Raw genomic sequence first — 18,993 nt, 5'->3', positions numbered from 1 at the left:
GTGAGGAGGTGTATGTTCCAGGAGGCGGAGAAGGGGAGAGTGTATTGAGCGCATTTGAAACATCTCTCAGTAAATTAGGATGGTTTGGGAAGAGACCCAATGTGCTGCTCGACTGGTACCATTTCTTCTCCAGGGTACAAGGAGGAAGGCACTGATGCCTATGTTACGGCACTGCAGCCACTTATGGCTACATGCAAATGTACAGGTGTGCAGGAGGAGTACATCGGGGACCAGATCGTGATGAAAACAAACAATTCCATAGTCTGGGAACTGTTATGGATAGAGACCCACCTTTGGACAGAGTGATAGAAATTGCAAGAGCAACAGAGGAATCTTGTGCCTGTGTTCAAGTTGTCACTGAGAAGACAGACAGGCATGGCCAAGGGGAATCTATCCAAGCGGTGTTGCCACCATTCAAGAATGATAACCGCGATGTCAGGAAAAAGCTGCAGAAGTTTGAGGGCAGTCCAACAGACCGAGTAGAGCGGACTATGGGTGTGGGGTGAGGGAAGCATGTAAAAAATGTGGTTGGTTGAGTCATCCCACTGGGGGAAAAGGAGTGTCCTCCATGAGCAGAAGACTACAGGCTTTGTAAGTCCAAGTGACACTACGCCAGGATGTGCAGAATGAACGTGGAGGATGGCAATGTCCAAGGAAGACAGAACATCAGGATGATTGAAGCTGGTGGTGTTCTGCTGAGCGCTGGAACGTTTGACAGCAGTATGATGAGGCAAGGAGTGATTTTGCACATCGAGTGCGGAGCCAAGAAGGGCCCATGGACGTGTTGAAGGTGAATGGTGTGCGTTTGGAAATGTTGGTGGACTCGGGTTCCCCTTATACCATGATCTCTCCAGAAGTGTACGGAGAGAACTTTGGGAAGGAGGTATCTGCTCTCAAACCTCCGGATATTAATCCCAGTGCATATGGTCAAGTACCTATAAATGTATTGGTGTTTGAATGGGTGCAAATTTATTTCAAGGGACGCAGCACGGAAGGCAAGTTGCATGTGTCACATAAAGGTGCGAGCGTGTTGGGGTGGGATGAGCAAGCGGCCCTTAATATTGAGATACGTCCTGGGAAGAGTGTGTCTGTGCTGAGTGTGGAGGGGGTGTCGGATGGCTCCATGTCGGCGCAATATTTGTGCAACAAGTATCCCACACAGTATTTGCAGAGCGACTAGGTATGTTGCGTGGATTTTCACACAAAATGGTTTTAAAAAGGGGGGCGGTGCCGAAGGTGCACAAGGTCAGGAGTTTCCGTTTTGGCCCGGGAAGGGTTGAAGTTAGAATTGGAAAAGTTGAAGGATTCGGGATATCATTGAGGAAATTGAGAGTTAACGAGTGGTGATCTCCTGTGGTGTTGGTGAGGAAACAGGACAGTGGATTAAGTATGTGTGTAGATCTTAAGGATTTGAATTCCAATATTTGGGTTGATCGTCATCCGCTCCACAATGTCAATGAATTACTACTAATGGGACATGCAGAGTGGTTTTCCACTTTTGATCTGTCTTTAGCTTATCAGATTAATCTGCATGAGGATTTGCGGCTGTTAACTTCATTTGTGACACCCTTTTGGGCATACAGGTCTCGAATGCCATTTGGATCTGCGTCTGCGGTCTTTCAGCGTTTGATGCAGGAATTGTCTGGGAGTGTGCCAGGTGTGAGCTACTTCCAAGATTACATTTTAGTGTGGGGCAAGAACAGAACGGAACATGATGAAAGGGTGCATCGGTTCATGCAAATTCTGCAGTTGAGTAGTTTGACAGTGAAGTTATCGAAGTCAGGGGGGTTGCCCAATGTGATGTATTTAGGGCACACTCTATGCTAGTGGCATAAAGCCTAGGGAAGGGTAGGTTAAAGTTATGAGGGAGGCCCCTTCCCCAGTGAATAAGGACCAACTTGTGTCGTTCTTGGGAATGACGGAGTACTACGTCAAGTTTATACCGTTGTATGCAGAGAAGACTGGTTGCATGCATGCCTTGTTGAAGAACGCCAGGTTTGAATGGTCTCTGGAGTGTCGGGCTGAATTTGTTCAATTGAAAGAGGATATAGATGGGGTGCCATCTTTGAAGTCGTTTGACCCAAAGAACAAGAGATTGCTCACTGTGGATGCCAGTGATGTCGGTTTACGGGCAGTTTTGAAGCAGTGGTAGGATGGTGTGTGTAAGCCAATTTGCATTTGCATCCAGGGCACTTGGGGATGCTGAGTAATGGTATGCAGTCATTGAGAGAGAGGCGTTTGCTGCGTCTTGGGCTTCAAGCCATTTTAGGACATTCCTGTGGGGTATTCCATATGTTATCAGGACAGACCACAAACCACCTGTATATGTGCTCACCACCAAGGGTATGGGGTCAGTGTCTCCTGGGATTGCGAGGTGGGTTGTGGATCTGCAAGAATTTAATTTCAGGGTGGAATACTTACCAGGAAAGGAGAATGTGGTGGCAGATTGTTTATCAAGATTGCCTGTGCAGGTACCGGAGGTGCAAGGGGAGTGTGACATAACACCCAAGTGATGTATGTGCTTCCCGCTGTGGATAAAGATAAGTGGGTGGAAGAATCGTCAATGGATGCAGAGGTAGCGTGGATTAGAGATGGTTTGTGTGATGGCTGGGAAGCAGTCAAGGGTAGGGAGGGTAAAAGGGGACATGCAAGTTTTGTGTGAATTGGCGGAGGGATCATGGGGTGTCACGAAAGGCGAGAGGTTGGTGCCTCCTGTGAGAGCAAGGGTTGTTGAGCTGGTGCATGAGGGGCATTTGGGTAGGTCCCTGACCAAAAGGAGGTTGCAGGAGGCATATTGGTGGCCGGATATGGATAATGAGGTAGAGGTGGTGGTTAAGGAGTGTGTGGCATGTGCAACGAGGGAGGAGAGCAGAGTGGTGCGTTTGCAACCAGTGTACCCTGTGGATGTTCCCAATGAGGTATGGTCCAAGGTGGCGTTGGACATTATGGGCCCCATGGAGTGTTTGGAAGATGGTTTGAAATTTGTGGTGGTGTTGGTTGACTATACTTCGCGGTGGGTGGAGGCTGCTGCTTTTGAAACCGTAACCACGGACAAGTGATTGGTTTCCTTAAGAGGATATGTGACCGGGAAGGTGTTCCTGCGAGTATGGTCACTGACAACGGGGTACAATTTCTGTCCCATCAAATGCAGGATTTCCTGAGAAACAAGGATTTCGGGCACCATAGGACAGCTTTATATAATCCATGCGCCAATGGGTTGGTGAAAGGAATGAATGGTTTTGTGAAGGGGACTATTCAGTTGGCCATCGTCAACGGGTTGTGTTGGCAGGAGGTGGTTTCAGAGGCTTTGACAGCGTATAGGAGGACACCTTTGATGTTTACGGGCAAATCACTGTTTGAACTCATGAGGGGTAGGATTGAGGACGGCTGCCCTTGGTGGGGGTGTGATCTCGGAGTGACCATGTCGGAGGTGTTGCAAAGGGTGCGTGCATGCTAGGATCGTTTGAGAGCACAGTGGAGTGGGAAAAGACCCATGAAAGTGGAGGTGGGTGATTGTGCTTGCGTGAAAAACCCCAGGTTTGTCCCAAAGGGGAGGAGTGCATTCATGTCCCTGCACGTGGTGGTGAGGGTGGGGATAGGATATGCGGTTATGTATGATGGGACAAGGTGGAGCAAGAGAAGGCTTGTTTTGAGGGGTACTACTGGTCAGGATGGTTACGCTTTGGAATCTCATTTGATTTTTAAGTGAGACAGCATGTGGGTGGGTCCACAGGGGAGTTGGAAGTGGAATGTAACGATGTTCCTGCTGGTTGCAGTCGTGAGGATGGAGTGAGTGTAGCGGCCGGGGTGTGTTTTCCTCGAGCAACGTGTGGTAGTGATGGGGTGGCATCCATTGAGTGCGGGCACCGCCTGTCAGAATTAAGGATTACGTTTGGGAGGGTGGTTGTGAGTAGTGGGTGTGTGTGAGCTACGCGTCTGAGTTTATTGTAAAGTGTTCCCGTTTTGGGTGTTCTTATTCAGAGATGCTGCCTGCCACCAGGAAGTATGTTGTTTTTAATCTGTTTAGCATCATTCTTATGTGTGTGTTTTGACTGAATGTTTTCCAATTTCTTCCAATTTCTTCCGTTATCACATGTGTGTTTTTTCTGTTAACAGTACAGTTGTTGCCTTCTTCTGTTGCCTTTGGTTAATTCGGTGTGTGCTAAAAGGGGTGGTGGTGGAGAAGTGTTGTAATGCACTCTGGAATGCTGGCTCACGTTGTTACGGTGTCAGAATTCCAGGTGCGTATGTGACCGGTTGTATGGGGGGCTGAGTAGCGGTGTGGCCACAGGGTCTGTTCCAAAGAATAAAAGGACTTGCCTTATCTTACCCTGCCTCTGCCCTTACTTCAGCATGCAAGGGAATCCATACAATTTGTGATCTTAGTGGGCAGGTCTAAGTGGGTGTTTTGTTCCGTAACACAACGGCTATGACTTGTTTTCGTTGAGGCAGGTTAACAATGGTAATATCAACAAACCAGGTCACAGCACTAGGATGTCATCACGTCGTGCGCTTTTGACGTGGACAGTATAAATAAGACCCAATATGGCGACGGCCTCCGAACCATGCGGAATGGCGCTGCCTAATGAGATTTTTGCACCAGAGTCACCGATGAGGTACTTATCAATACATTGTAGACACATAGTTGAAACGAGTAACACCATAGGCGAACTATAGCCTCATTACACGAATTTGCTTTGCAGGTGACTTACAACTATGGTCCACAACAACATAATACACTTTGGAATTATTTTTTTAAGCATTCACATTCTATCGTGGAAGACAAGTGAATATTAAAGGTAATGATTAATGGACATTAACATTACTGATATAATGGATAATACGATACATATTACCAGCAGTAGTCAACTGTATCCTTATTCATTTTCACAGGACCAGTGGGTTCCCCAAGTATTGGGAGAAAGAGTCCCAGACACTGAAGAGCTAGAACACATCTCAGCATATTGAGATGAAACTGTTAGACGGCACTCTACAGAGAGCATACCTAGAGGTAACCCTCTATCCATCAATACTCCAATATATATATATTTCTGATGTTTAACTGCTTAGAATCACATGATGTGCATAGGTCCGACATCCAGTGGTCACTGCGGAGTATTGCATTTTGTTTTTTGTAGTTGAAAAGGGGACGTCGACAAGGCGTGTCTAACACTATCCCTATAGTGACGTGCGGTGTACCCACAATCCCTCACGCGTCGAGGTCCCAAAGATTGTTTTTTTCCGCCCAGCTTTTGGTCGCCTTTACGCAGAGTTCCTCGAGAGACATTGCAAAACATATTTCCTGGACCTTGGTCCTGACTTATTACATTAACACATAGATCCCTCCCCTCGACGTAGCTGCAAAGCTGTTTCTCCGCCGAACAAGATCTTCGGAGGAGCCGAGACGGAGGAGATCCTTCGGCGCTGCCGAACACGTGGCCTGGCCTCGCCGGCCAACATACAGTAGGGAGAGTGGGGGTGGAACTATCTTGTTTCTCTTCGAGAATGCCTTTCCTTTTCCCTTCCCTTTCCCTCAGGGTTGTTATCACCACAAATTATTGCCTCAGCTATGGAGAGGACACCCTTTAGGTTTTGCCCGCGCTGCAAGGGCAAGAACACCTGGAAGGACAAGCATAAACTCTGTAATCGTTGCTCGCCCCTCGATCATAAAGAAGACGGCTGCGCGGCTTGTCAACTTTTAAAACCTCAAACTCTAAAAGAACGTAGAGTCAAGAGGTGGGCGGCCTTCGCCATGTCGAAGTCCGATTCCTCACCCGCCGCCGTCGCGGAAAGTGACGAGGAAGGTGATAACACGACCTCCGTTGCGGAAGTCTTAAACCTCTCGAGGGAGCGCTCACGCTCCTCGATGTCCGTCCCCGGCCCCAACGGGCTCGGCTCACGCCCTGCTTATGGGGATGAACACCCCGGCGACAAGGACGCACATAAAACTCACTCACATAAGCACACAACCCACGGCTCTTCTTCGTCAAAGACGAAGATTCCATCAGCGCCGAAGGAGACACAGGGCACCCCGGCTTCTACCTCAGACCGTAAGAGTCTAAAGCCCCACTCGCAAACACAGCCACGACCAGCGACTGGGCTTTCCACAGATAAAGGCGCTACCCCAAAACCATCCGACGTAACGCTCCATGTAAGAGCGCCCGTCGCAGTACAACACGCAACGCCCGTAACGTCGAGACCAGAAACCTCCACAGACAATTTACTTGTTGAGAGCCTAGCGAGGATTGTTTCCACCGATACCCATATGCGGACGACGAAAGACACGTCGAATACCGCGCAAAGGGTTAAAGACACGCCTAAAAAGCCGAAGGTGAGCCAGGAGCTGCCCCCTTCATCTAGAGGGACTCCTGGCGACGGAAGCCTTTCTTCGACGTTGTGGGATAGGTCAAAGCGTTTCCACACCAAAACCTACCAACACCCAAAAGACCAAGAGAAGGACCCCAGGGTCAAATTTCCTAGGCTGTTTAATCCTTCACATGAGGAATTAGATGTGTATGACCTCACTGAAGAGGAACAACATTTTCAGGAAGAGGATGAATTTTTGGGTGTAGAGGAAGAACGAAACCTAGAGGAGGATGGTTTTCAAGAAGATCCAGATACAGGTGCTTCGGAGAAGAACTAGAGGTAGCTACCTCACACCCCTGGCAGTCCCCATCAGCGTAATCTGACCCTGATGCCATAACCCTATCTCCTCCCAAAGACTCGCCTATTAGAAACACATCTCCTATAGATGACCAGCCTATGTTTAATGCATTGTTGCGCAAAGCAGCAGCGCATTTCCAATTAGACACAGGGGAGACCTCTCCTGACATTGACTTTGTGGAAAAAGTAATTAAGGAGAAATCCTCTGTCAGTCAAACCATTCCACTGCTTGCTTCAGTAAAAAGAAGAATCGCCCCTTCTCTATCCACTCCTGCGTTGGTCAGAGGGGGTCAACCCTCGAATAGAAAAACTCTTCAGTCCATCTCCTTCTGACCCTTTGCACGTCAGGGGCCACTCCGTACCAGACTCCCTTGTAGTAACTAATACAAGGAAGAGGGCAGGGGTGCCACTGTCCACCAGCGAGGCACCTCCAGACAAGGAGGGGATAAAGCTGTATGCCCTGGGGAAAAGAATCACAGCTTCCGCCGCTTTCTCAGCAAGGATCGCTAATAACAACTCTTTACTAGCAAGCTACGCAGACGCACAGTGGAGCAAGCTATGTAGCGATGCTGAAGAGGCACCAGAACCCCTGCGTACACGCCTTCTGGCCACAATCACAGAAGGGACACTAGTGAACCAAAGCATCGTTAAAAACACTTTATATGCTGCAGAGACTGCTGGGCGTTCCCTAGTCCAAGGGATACTCCTCAAACACCATGTCTGGCTGTGCAATTCGGGGTTTAAACCTGAAACACAGGCTTCCCTGATCAACAAACCTATAGAGGATACCTATCTCTTCGGTAAGTCAGTTGATGAGGCCCTAGAAAATGCTAAAAAGGAGTTTTACACTATCAAGACCCTTGACCAGATTTCTAGGCCCCCTAACAGACGCGGCTATGGTAATAAGCGCTTTTTTCGTGGCCAACGCCAGCAGCAGAATCAACAACAACAATACTCTGCCAACAACTGGTCCTCTAACCAGGGTAATAGTGGCCAGTACAATCGGAGAGGCCAACGCCGTGGCAAGGGGAGAGGTCGGGCCTCTACCCCTAGAGGCTCCCAGGCCAATAACAGCAAATGACCCGAAGATTCGGGTCACCTCCCATGCATCGCCGGTCGGGGGCCGGTTAACATAGTTTCTTCCAGCATGGGAGGGAATAACATCAGACCATTGGGTACTATCAACAATGGCTTGCGGCTATTGTATAGAATTCAACAGTTCCCCAACATACAAACCCCCACGGGGACGACGCATGACACCAGAACACCTCGCCATCCTTCTACAGGAAGTGGAACAGCTACTGGAAAAAGGAGCTATAGAGGTTCTGCCTCTATCTCAGGTAACGGAAGGTATTTATTCAGTGTACTTCCTTGTACCCAAAAAGGACCTAACCATGTGCCCTGTATTAGATCTGCGCCCAGCGAACAAATTTGTCAAACCCCAAAAGTTTCGCATGATAACCTTACAGGAAGTAATCCCCTTGCTATCACAAGGGGATTACATGACAACACTGGACATGAAAGATGCATACTTTCATATTTTAATGTTGCCAGCGCACAGAAAATACCTCAGGTTCATGATAGAGAACAAACACTACCAGTTCAGAGTGCTACCCTTCGGGATAGCATCAGCACCAAGGGTATTCACGAAAGTAGTGGCAGCAGCATATCTGCGCAGGTTGTCCATCCCAGTATACCCTTACCTCGACGATTGGCTCATAACGGGGGATTCTTACGAAACATCCTTCTCCAATACCCAAAAGACTGTAGACCTTTTGTTCCAACTGGTCTTCTCCATCAATGAGAAGAAGTCCAGCTTAGACCCCAGCCAGATCAAACAATTCCTAGGGGCTCTAATTCGAACCAAGGACGGCCTCGTCTTCCCCTCCAACGAGAGGGTCCAAAACATGCTGTTTCAGATCCCCCAATATGTGGCAGGTCGAGAGGTGACGGTACACAAAGCGATGCGTTTGCTAGGTATGATGGCGTCGTGTATTTATTTGGTACCTCACGCGCGCCTGCGCATGCGCCCAATGCAAGAGTGGCTCAACAGCCAGTGGTGTCAGGCCAGCGGACAATGGGACGATCTAGCGGTGGTCTCGCAGGCCTTGGTTCTCTCGCTACGGTGGTGGACAAAGGAAAACCTGCTAACAGGGAAACCTTTTGCCACACCCGCAGTGGAAGCCACTCTAACCACAGACGCATCCCTCACAGGATGGGGGGCTCACCTATCCCATCAGACTGCTCACCGAGTGTGGACTCCGAGTGTAGCATCCAAGCACATAAATATACTGGAGTTACTGGCGGTGTTCAAGGCACTGAAAGCCTTCCAGGAACACCTACAAGGAAAGACGGTGATGGTCCTCACGGACAGCACCACAGCCATGTACTACCTCAACAAGCAAGGGGGGGGACTCACTCTCCAGGACTGTCCAAGCTGTCCCAGAACATCTGGAAGTGGGCTCTCGGACACATGTTCCTACTGTCACAACATGTACCAGGGGAACTCAATCTGCTAGCAGACGAACTCAGCAGAGATTTCCCCCTGCCCGCACAGTACGAATGGCAGTTACACAAAGACATCGTCTTCGACGTCTTCACACAGTGGGGTTTCCCAGAAATAGACCTGTTTGCAACTCTGGAGAACTCACAATGCCAAGATTACGCCTCCAGGTACCCTCAGAACCAGTCCAAGGGGAACGGTCTATCGATTCCATGGTCAGGGAAATTTGTTTATGCTTTCCCCCCCCCCGACTCCCCTTCTCAACAAGATTGTGCACAAGATGCACCGGGAACAAGCCATCATGATACTAGTGGCCCCTATGTGGGCCCGGCAACCATGGTTCGCTCATCTGATGGAGATGTCTCTGTCTCCACCAGTGAAACTGCCATGCCTGTAAAAAATGCTGTCACAGGACAAGGGCAGGACACTGCTTCCATGCCCTCAAACCTTGAACTTAGCAGCCTGGCTCCTGAGGTCATAGAATTTGGACATTTACAACTTCCACAAAGGTGCATGGACATCCTCAGGGAAGCTAGAAAACCTAACACTCGTCACTGTTATTCTAGCAAATGGAAGAGATTTGTCATCTGGTGTAGAGGAAGAAGCATCAACCCCGTTGACTGCTCTCCCACACAAATTGTCCTGTACCTGACCCATTTGCTGGACTCAGGTCTAGTAAGTCCACCTAGCGGCACTTTGTGCATACACTACTTCCCAACTCAGTGTCATGGTGGAAAGTCCCAGTTATCAAAGCCTTCATGGAAGGGGTAAAAAGGTTACACCCTCCAATAGCAAACCCAGCTCCCGGCTGGGACCTAAATGTGGTACTCACCAGGCTCATGGGTTCACCCTTTGAACCCATGCACAGGGCAACTCTTAAAGACCTCACTCTTAAGACTGCTTTTCTAATAGCTATCACCTCCATTAGGAGAGTAAGTGAACTACAGGCTCTTTCTGTTCTAGACCCCTTTGTAACGGCTCACAGAGATAAGGTGGGTCTACGCACACACCCAAGGTTTGCACCGAAATTCATCTCGAAATTCCATGTCAACCAGTCAATAGAACCACCAACGTTCTTTCAAAATCCTTCAAATCTAGGAGAAAAAAAGCCTGCATACACTTGATGTGCGCAGAGCTGTCATGTTTTATATGGAAATAACTAGACCACTGAGAAAGACTAATCAGTTCTTTGTCTCGGTGGCAGCAGGAAGAGAAGGAGATGCAGTATCAAAGTCCACTGTATCTAGATGGATTGTTCAATGCATCACTCTGTTATACTCTTGCTAAGAGAGAACTACCCTTCAAGCCAAGAGCACACTCTACTCGTGGCACTGGGGCATCCATAGCATTCATTGCAAATGTTACCCTTGAGTCCATCGGCAAAGAGGCAACCTGGAGTTCTGTACACACCTTTACAAAACATTACTGTCTAGATGCCCACTCTAGAGCTGATTCCCAGGTGGGACAAGCAGTATTAAGACACCTTTTCTCTACTGTTCCTTCTCACAACCCACCTCCAACTCCGGGAACTGCTCGCTAGTCTATGCACAGCATGTGATTCTAAGCAGATTAACAAACATCAGAAGACAATGCATTACTTACCGTAAAAGCATTTCTGATGGTTGTATCTGCTTAGATTCACATGCACCCACCCTTCCTCCCTGCTCGGATGGAAGGAACATAGACATCCTTTTATATCTCTCTCTTTTCTGTACTCACTCACGTCTAGAAGGCTCCCTCAGGGCAGAAAAAATACAAACAGAGGGACCTCGACACGTGAGGGATTGTGGGTACACCGCACGTCACTATAGGGATAGTGTTACAGACACACCTTGTCGACGACCCCTTTTCGACTACGAAAAACAAAATGCAATACTCCGCAGTGACCACTGGATGTCGCACCTATGCACAGCATGTCAATCTAAGCAGATACAACCATCAGAAATGCTTTTACGGTAAGTAAGGCATTGTCATATATTAATTGACACAACAAGGGTGAAGGACTTTCACCAAAGGAACAAACTTATTAATTTGCACAGTGTGCACAATAATGGATTGCTTTTATGGTGCATGAATACTGGCGAAGTACAGTGCAGGGTGGCCAATGACAAACGCCCAATGCAGTCAGGGCTCAAGTCGAGGGTACCTGCGGGTGGACGGCGTCCACCCACTTTTTTCAGAGGGTGGACGCCCTCCCCCTGGGTATTTTGGAGGCTGTGTGTTTAATGTAAAAAATAGGCTGTCATTTTTGAGCTCATGCCGTTCTCAGGACTCCAACCGCAGTCGGCAGTTTCCCAGGCTGGACTCTTTACCGCTACACCAGATATGCTGATGAATGAACGTTTGAAACATGCATAAATAAACAGTGTCAATAGCAGACAGGCCTGGTCTCAGCCTGGATCTGCGTAGTAACAGACAATCTTCCATTTATTTAATTGGCTGTTTATCAGCCAATTAGATTTGTTAACACTGGGTGGGCTTGGTGCAGTGGCGCACGAGAGCCTAGTAGCGGAGCCACCCTCACTTAATGCAGTCCATGGCCCAGGCAGATTAACAGCATAGGCCCTGTGACCAGGGTTTTTTTGGCGTTGGCCTAGCCTAGCTGAGCATAAGCCTCAGCCGAGAGTCCTGAGACAGAAGAAGCAGAGCGGACCAGTGCGTATGGCCTTCCTTGCTGTTACTTAGTGAGTCAGTCACTACGTGCTCCGCGCGAGCAGCTCTTTCCTGTCTGTAACCGAATGTTCCATGAGGGACCAAAAGGACAATTCTGTAACGCTCACCTGGTTCCCACGGGGGCGCTGGTCTAGTCTGGATTGCTGTGGCCTCTTCTAGCGTGATGCGCAGGACCCGGAACACCGATTGGACAGGACCTCCAAATCGTGCTTGCCTGGCACGTAGGAATATCCTTCTACAGATGAGAAAGGGGATTAACAGTCTGCAGAATAGTGTGCTAGCTCCCCCCTTTCCTCCTTCCCCCCTTCGTTCCTCTCTAACTTCCTCCAAACCCCGGTTTAAGCTCACCTTATGGTTTGGAAGGATGAACTCTCCATCCTGCTTCTGGTGCAGGGGCGCGTGTTCATCCAGTTACTTCACTGGTTTTCAGAATGGCGCTGGCAAAATCCACTTGACTTTCCTGAGTGATGCGCCGTAAGTATGAAAGTTCAAAGTTCAAGTGAGGCCCCCTTTATGTTGTCTTTCTAACCTGTGATCTGTCCTTTATTTCAGGTGCAGAATGAAGGCGATGCGTCGAGGGGTTAAACTGCCGAGGTGAGTAGTGATGAGGTCGATCCCTCTAAATGTCCTTATCATTCCCCAGAAATGTCTCTTGTCCTTTCCCCATGGGGGCCGGGGTACGGTACCTGCCAACGGGGCGGCGCCGACCCGAAATGTGGAAGAAAAGCCGGTAAGTATTATGGCTGTTAATCAGGCTTTCCTTCTGTGTTCCTTCTGCTCACCTTTTGTGTCTTCCTCTCTCCCCTAGGTGCAGAGATGTGGCGTCCGATGCTGACAGCCGCGATGGAGCCGGGAGATGTCTCGAGGACAGGTGAGTGAAGCGTGGCGCTGTAGCGAGCAACGCGATGCTTTTAAATGGAAGTCTTTCTTCAGGGATGCTGGCGAGAAGATTCCGGATGCATGTAAGAAGTTTGAAATAGTCCTTGGTTTTCACCTTTCTCTTCTCTTCCTTCCTTGCAGGTCTTCCAGGTTCGAGGCGGGCGTGGCTGGAGTCCAGGAGCAGACACGGTGAGCGTTAAGCTGCAGGAAGCAGAACAACGCGAAGCATGAGCTGCTGTCTGGGCGTGGCTTAAATAGCCTCCAAAGAAGTCCCAGGTATGTATCCTTCCCTGGCCACGCCCGAGTGAAAAAATAGTCCCTATGAAAAAATAGTCCCTTTCAGGTCTCAGGGAGGCCTGAAGCGTGCAGCATGGTCTGCATCAGGTAAGTGCACAAAACACCTCCCTTTATGAGCCTGGCGCCTATGGCGCCAGGACTGATGTCCAACATGAGCCTGGCGCCAAAGGCGCCAGGACTGAGTCCAAAGAGCCCCTATAAGGGGCCGCTGGGCTTTTACCCGAGGGCATGCCTGTTTCCGGGGGTGCTGGGCCTGGCCTGGTTCTCCGGGGGTAGGCATCATGACAAATTCAGCCTTTAGTGACGTATACTGCAGAAGTAATTAACATAAATCTGGAGACGTGCTGCTGCCTCGGTGTGTCGGGAGTGCAGTTTAATCGCTGTTCTATGTTCCCTATGTAAGGCAACCCTTGCACCTGGGGGCCAGGATTGACAGATCAGCTGCATTTCAGCTTTCTCAAAGAAAGACATTATTTTGTGGCACACTAGGTATTCGATTTTCTTTGTGGCCATTTCAGAGGCTGTATATATTTATATTTATTATGTTTATATAGCGCTTTAATCCAAAGCGCTTTACATTATAACAGAATACATAGAACATTATAACAGTAGAAGCAATTTACAATCATGAATCGAACCAACAAAACAGTAAGTAGAGCAATTAATCTTTGAAGGAAGAGGGAAGGGGTGAGGAAGGGAATTAGGAGGGAAGCAGAAGGGGTATAAGGGTGAGAATGAGGGAGGGTAAGAGGAAGAGTGGGGGTAGAGAGGACCATAGGGAAAATTCGAAGGAAGGAGAGAGAATGAGAGGTGGGGAAGGTTTCATGGCGGGAAATGGAGGAGACATGTCGGGGAAGTGCGGAAGGAGAAAAAGGTAGGTATAGAGCGGATTGAGAGAGGTAAGGAGTTTCAGTGCAGGGGGGGCTTGGAGCTGAAAGGAGCCGAAACAGGAGGAGGCACATGGGGAAGGAGGGACGGTGAGAAGGAACTAGTCAGCTGAATGAAGGGAGCGGGAAGGAGTGTAGAAAGAGAGGAGAGATAAGGGGGAGCAAGATCATGGAGAGATTTAAAGACTAGACAGAGGAAATGAAATTTAAGTTGGGAGTGAAAGGGAAGCCAGCCAATGGAGGAAAGTAAAGAAGAAATGGAGGCATGCGGGGCAAGGAGACGGAGGGTACGGACGGCTGAGTGGTACATAGATTTGAGGGGGGCACGTTGAGAAGCAGGTAGTCCAAAGAGTAAAGAGGAGCAGTAGAAGAGGCGAGAGAAGATAAGGGAGGAGATTAAAAGTTTAGTAGCATGGAAGGTGAGAGAGGCGCAGACTTTGCGAATATTGAAGAGGTGGTAGCGACAGGCACGAGAGGTAAGAGAAATATGGTGGGAAAAGGAGAGGGAGGAGTCGAAGTGAATGCCTAGATTGCGAGCGTGGGCAGAGATAGGAAGATTAGAGGGGGGAAAGTGAATGAAAGGTGGAGGAGAGGGAGGGAGAAGAGTGTTGGAGGGGAAGAATAAGACTTCAGTCTTATCGGTATTGAGGGAAAGAAAGCAGTGTGACATCCAGTTATTAATGGCAGAAAGACGGGAAGAGAGTTTAAGGTGGAGGCCAGAGGAGAAGGAAGAGAAAGAAAGGAAGAGTTGGGTGTCATCAGCATAGAAATGGTGAGAAATGCAGAATGAAGAGATAACAGGGGCAAGTAGAGAGGCGTAGAGAGAGACTAGGAAAGGGCCAAGAACGGAACCTTGGGGTACGCCGTACTCCAAGGGGAGGGGAGGAACGGCCACCCCAGGAGACAGCGAATGAGCGGGAGGAGAGGTAAGAGGAGAGCCAGTTAAGAACAGAGTCTTTGAAACCAAAGGAAGAAAGAATGTTGAGAAGTAGGGGGTGATCAACAGTGTCGAAAGCAACAGAAAGGTCAAGGGGAATGAGGACAGAGGATTGTTTAGAGTATCGAGCAGAGAGGAGGGAGTTAAGGATATAAGTGGTTTTCAGTAACACGCAGTATGTTTGTGGGAATGCAATGATAAGAGTTTGCTTTAGTTAATTGTAAAGTGCTAGCAGTAACACATTTAAGTTTGCGTGAATGCGTAAAGCTAAACGGCCACTGCTAGATTGCTTGCTTTTTGCAAGTATCTGTTTGCATGACTACGGGTCGGCCCAGTCAGGTACGTTTTAAAATGTCTCCCCATATCGTACAGGTTAAATATTTATTTGTATAAACATCTATGAGTTTGTTAATGATCTCTATGATGATGTTGGAGTCAGAGCACATTTTGGGCGAGAGGTGGTGTTTTAATAACGTGCTGAAATGATGTGTTATGCAGGAATCATGGAGGTTAATCATCAACTGACGGTATTAAGGAGGGCAATTTCAGCCCCAGCACAATATTAGCATGCTGCATTTTCATGTCTTTCCCCGTATATCACGAAAAGCACAGGCGAGGATAATTAAATTTAACAAGACCGTGTTGAACACAAGCTTTCACGTACTGGACACGTGGCATAAAGGTCTCTGCTATTTGCTGTTCTTCTGTTACACTGACATACTTAGTCATCAGGCAAGGTCATCGGCATTACAATTCACCTTCCTTGTACCAATCTTGGAGTCTTGGCTGACTCTTTCCAACCTCACTAGCTTGTTCGAGTGGCTATCCTTACTGTAAGGCAGGTAGGTGCGAGAACCTTCAGCTTCAAAGCTACTATCCGAAAGGCTGTAGAAGACTTGTTGAGAGGTCAAGCTAGTCATGCCTGGTCAGGCCTGGCACACGGTCAGTCTCGGGTCGTGACGGGGTCTAACTGTGCTCCAGGTCCACAGACTTTTCAGAGGCCAGCTTGACATATGTATGCTGAATCCTTTCCTATAACTACCTGCCTTTTTAAAGCTGTCCTGCCTTTTAAAGTTGAGGCTTGCCTGTGACCACTCTGCCACTCACCCATCCCCCCTTTTTAGTGAAGATCTTATCTACCTCTAGGTGGGTTCCGGGCCACCCTGGTCTGAATGCGAATCATGTACATGATTTATTCCCCCCCATCCCCCACACCAGTGCTATAGCCTTTCCCAGCCTCTTCTCTTCCTCTTTCTCTCTCTCTCATGCTAACCTCCTCTCTCTTTCTCACCGGCTGACGCCTCCATCTCTCCCCTAACACTGTTCAGCTTTTGCTGACTGGTCAACTGGCTCACCCACAGAGCCACACAGGTCCCAGGCTCCCCTGCCAGTCTTTGCACTTGCCTGTGGGCCTCTACACTATGCTCAGCACTACTGCACTTTCAGTATACGTTCCATGAGAAGGGTAACCTCTCTGCACTTAACCCAGGGTCCTGCTGGAATGGGCGCACTTGTTCCCCTTAACCCCTCCCTTGCCCTTCCCTCTGTACGCTTGCATGACCTGAATTCACTAGGCCTTATAAGTTCTGTCTTGTCACCCTTTGTCTCCCCTCCCTAATCTGGTTGGGCCTGGTACACTTCATGCACTTGCACTAGGAGAAATGCTGTCAGGCCTAGTACGCTAGTTACTTTTTTGTTAGATCATTCGGAAACCTCAAGGCCTAAGAATGACTACTGTATTCCCTTGCTCCCTTCCTGCCTTGAAGTGCTTTGAGGCAATTAACTTGTATATAAGCGCTGTACAAATAAACAATTACAATGCCTCACAGGATTGACACGGCTCCAGTTTTTCTGGGTTCCTAGAGGAAAGGCTAGCATGACTGACACTATCGAAGCAAGCTCTGCACCTTTTTGGAGATGGATCAGAAATATTTCTGTCCACACAACCCTCCCCGACAGGCGGCCTTTGCTTGTTCTGATGTGTGGGACGAAAACATTCTATAGTCGCCCCCTCCTCTGATCCAATCAATTATATTTGTTAATGACTCTCTCACTAACCCCACCTCTTCCTTTCCCATACTCACCTTTGCCTGAGAGGCGCCACAGAGACAGCCCTGTCTTCTCCCACACCCAGCCTCACCCAGTTGCTGCCCCATATGAGGGCCCCTCTGCACCTGTGGTCATATCTCACGCAGGACATACAGCTGCACGATGGGGAGAGATGCTACATGGACAGTCGCATGGTTCCTATTCCTAGCCACTTGCAGCCCTTGGTCAAACAAGTTAAGTGTTTGTTGAATGTAACCTACAGGTGACTTGGCGCTGCCTTGCAACACTGTGATGGCTTCAATGCTGTAGATTTCTGCGTACAATTGTGACAAATAGGGCCTCCCGTTGGCTATGCTAATGAGTCCCCCCACTTCTTTTTTTAGTACTTGACCCCTGAATGCAATGTATGAAATAAGAGCACATTACTTGTCACCGTGTGCTTTTGTTTTTCTTTTTGTTTTTTCTTATTTTTCATTGCTTTCTCACAGGAGGATTGTTTATCTGTCAAAGATGTGTTTCAAACATGGAATTAAGTTTGACAATTGAAGAATAGGTACCAAATGTCTAGTCTAGAAAAAGCCTGTCTTTTGTAGGTTAATGTTGACTTAAGGCACACTGATTTATAGGTGCCAAAGAGCAAACTTTTCACTAAATAACTTCTATAAAACAACAAACGTGGCTCATTTGAGTTTCTTCTTTTTTTTTTATTTAAAGAATTTAATGACCACTGTGTGCACATTTTATTTGGGGGCATACTCCTTAGAATGTTTACCTGAACTATTTACAGATGTTAGTTTTCCCCCTAATGGATGCTGCTAGTTGATTAATTACAGAATAAGGTTTAAATGCTTTCCCTGAAGGCATCTTCGTTGATACCAACAATTTTCCCAGGTTGGCACTAAATTCCCCAACACTGTTTTTTGCATTGCACTCTTTCCCCAGAGTCTTTCCAGCTTTATTGAATTGTTTCTGTTTCTTCAATGCTCATAGTAGTTCCTTGTCTTTACTTGGTAGGCCTGATTCCGAGGCCCTGCGACAAGGAAGACTGGCCTGGACACCTTTTCCAAGTAGTCTTCAGGGTCCCAGACTCTTTGTGAGCAGACCGGCTTCCAGGTACTGCGACGAAGAATAGCCTGGTTCTCTCTCCCAAGATGTGTTGAGGGTCACAGACCCTTTCCCAGTAGCCCGTCTCTGGTCCACTCTCCTGCCAAGTGAGGTACTCGATGTTCTTGTTCTCACTGTCTTCACATTCACCCACAGCCTTGGTTTACTCTCCTGTCAAGGTCTAAGAGTACTATTGGTATGTTCATGGTTTGTATTGTTTCTTGTTACAGATTGGGCTATGCTTTCCCACTTTGGGTCCCAGTCCCCTTTCACTTGGTGTCCTTGCCCTTGTGAAGATTCCCTTGGTGTTTCGCTATGTGCTTCCTGCCCCTTCTGGGTCTTCACAACCCTGGGATTAGCCACCCTCATACCTGCTTAGTCAGGCCATCACCGTCCGGTTGTTCACAGGTCTCCCAGGAGCTTTGGCGGCTTCTGCGGTCTTCCGCGCTTCACCTCTGCATTTCGGCTGTGTTTTCCTATCATTCCAGTGGCCTCGGTCACCGGCGGGTAACTTCCCTCCACTGCGGGTCTGCATCATAGGCCTTCTGCAAGTGCTTTGCTCCCTTGGACACCGTCTGCCTCTCTGCTCTGCTTGACTGCGCCTATCTGGGCAACCTTGGGCACCCATGCCAATGGCGAAAACAAAGACACCATCGTTCTCTTCACTCTCTGCCTCTGAATGGCAGCTGGCCAATAGGATCATTCACAAGACTAGAGCGGGAGGTGTTCATTCTGGTCTGTGATCTTCATTTCTCATGGGATCTTCCTTGTCCCAGTAGTTCTTGCCTGAGATATATTGCAAAAATATATGGGGGAAATATATAGGGGCATTAGATAATGTGGAATTGGAGGGTTTTTGAGAGAAGGTGGGATGGTAAAAGGGATACTGCTTTTTTCTTAAGAAGTCACGTCTCTCAATGGGGTCCTCCCTCCCCATGGAATCCTTGAGTACTTTCATGGCTGGCAGGGGTTTTCTTAAGACTAAACATTGCAGGCTTCCC

At 48.4% G+C, this 18,993-nt stretch overlaps 1 protein-coding gene across 5 annotated transcripts in view; it reads left to right on the top strand.

The window, feature by feature from the left end:
• Positions 1-18,993, top strand: part of PCM1 (pericentriolar material 1) — a 2,166,942-nt gene that overhangs the window by 1,382,970 nt on the left and 764,979 nt on the right. The gene's annotated exons all lie outside the window — the stretch shown is intronic.

Source organism: Ambystoma mexicanum, chromosome 6q (genome assembly GCF_040938575.1).
Source record: "Ambystoma mexicanum isolate Mex_15411 chromosome 6q, UKY_AmexF1_1, whole genome shotgun sequence".
In the NCBI taxonomy this organism is placed as follows: Eukaryota; Metazoa; Chordata; class Amphibia; order Caudata; family Ambystomatidae; genus Ambystoma; species Ambystoma mexicanum.
This window is presented reverse-complemented; position numbering and strand designations above follow the sequence as displayed.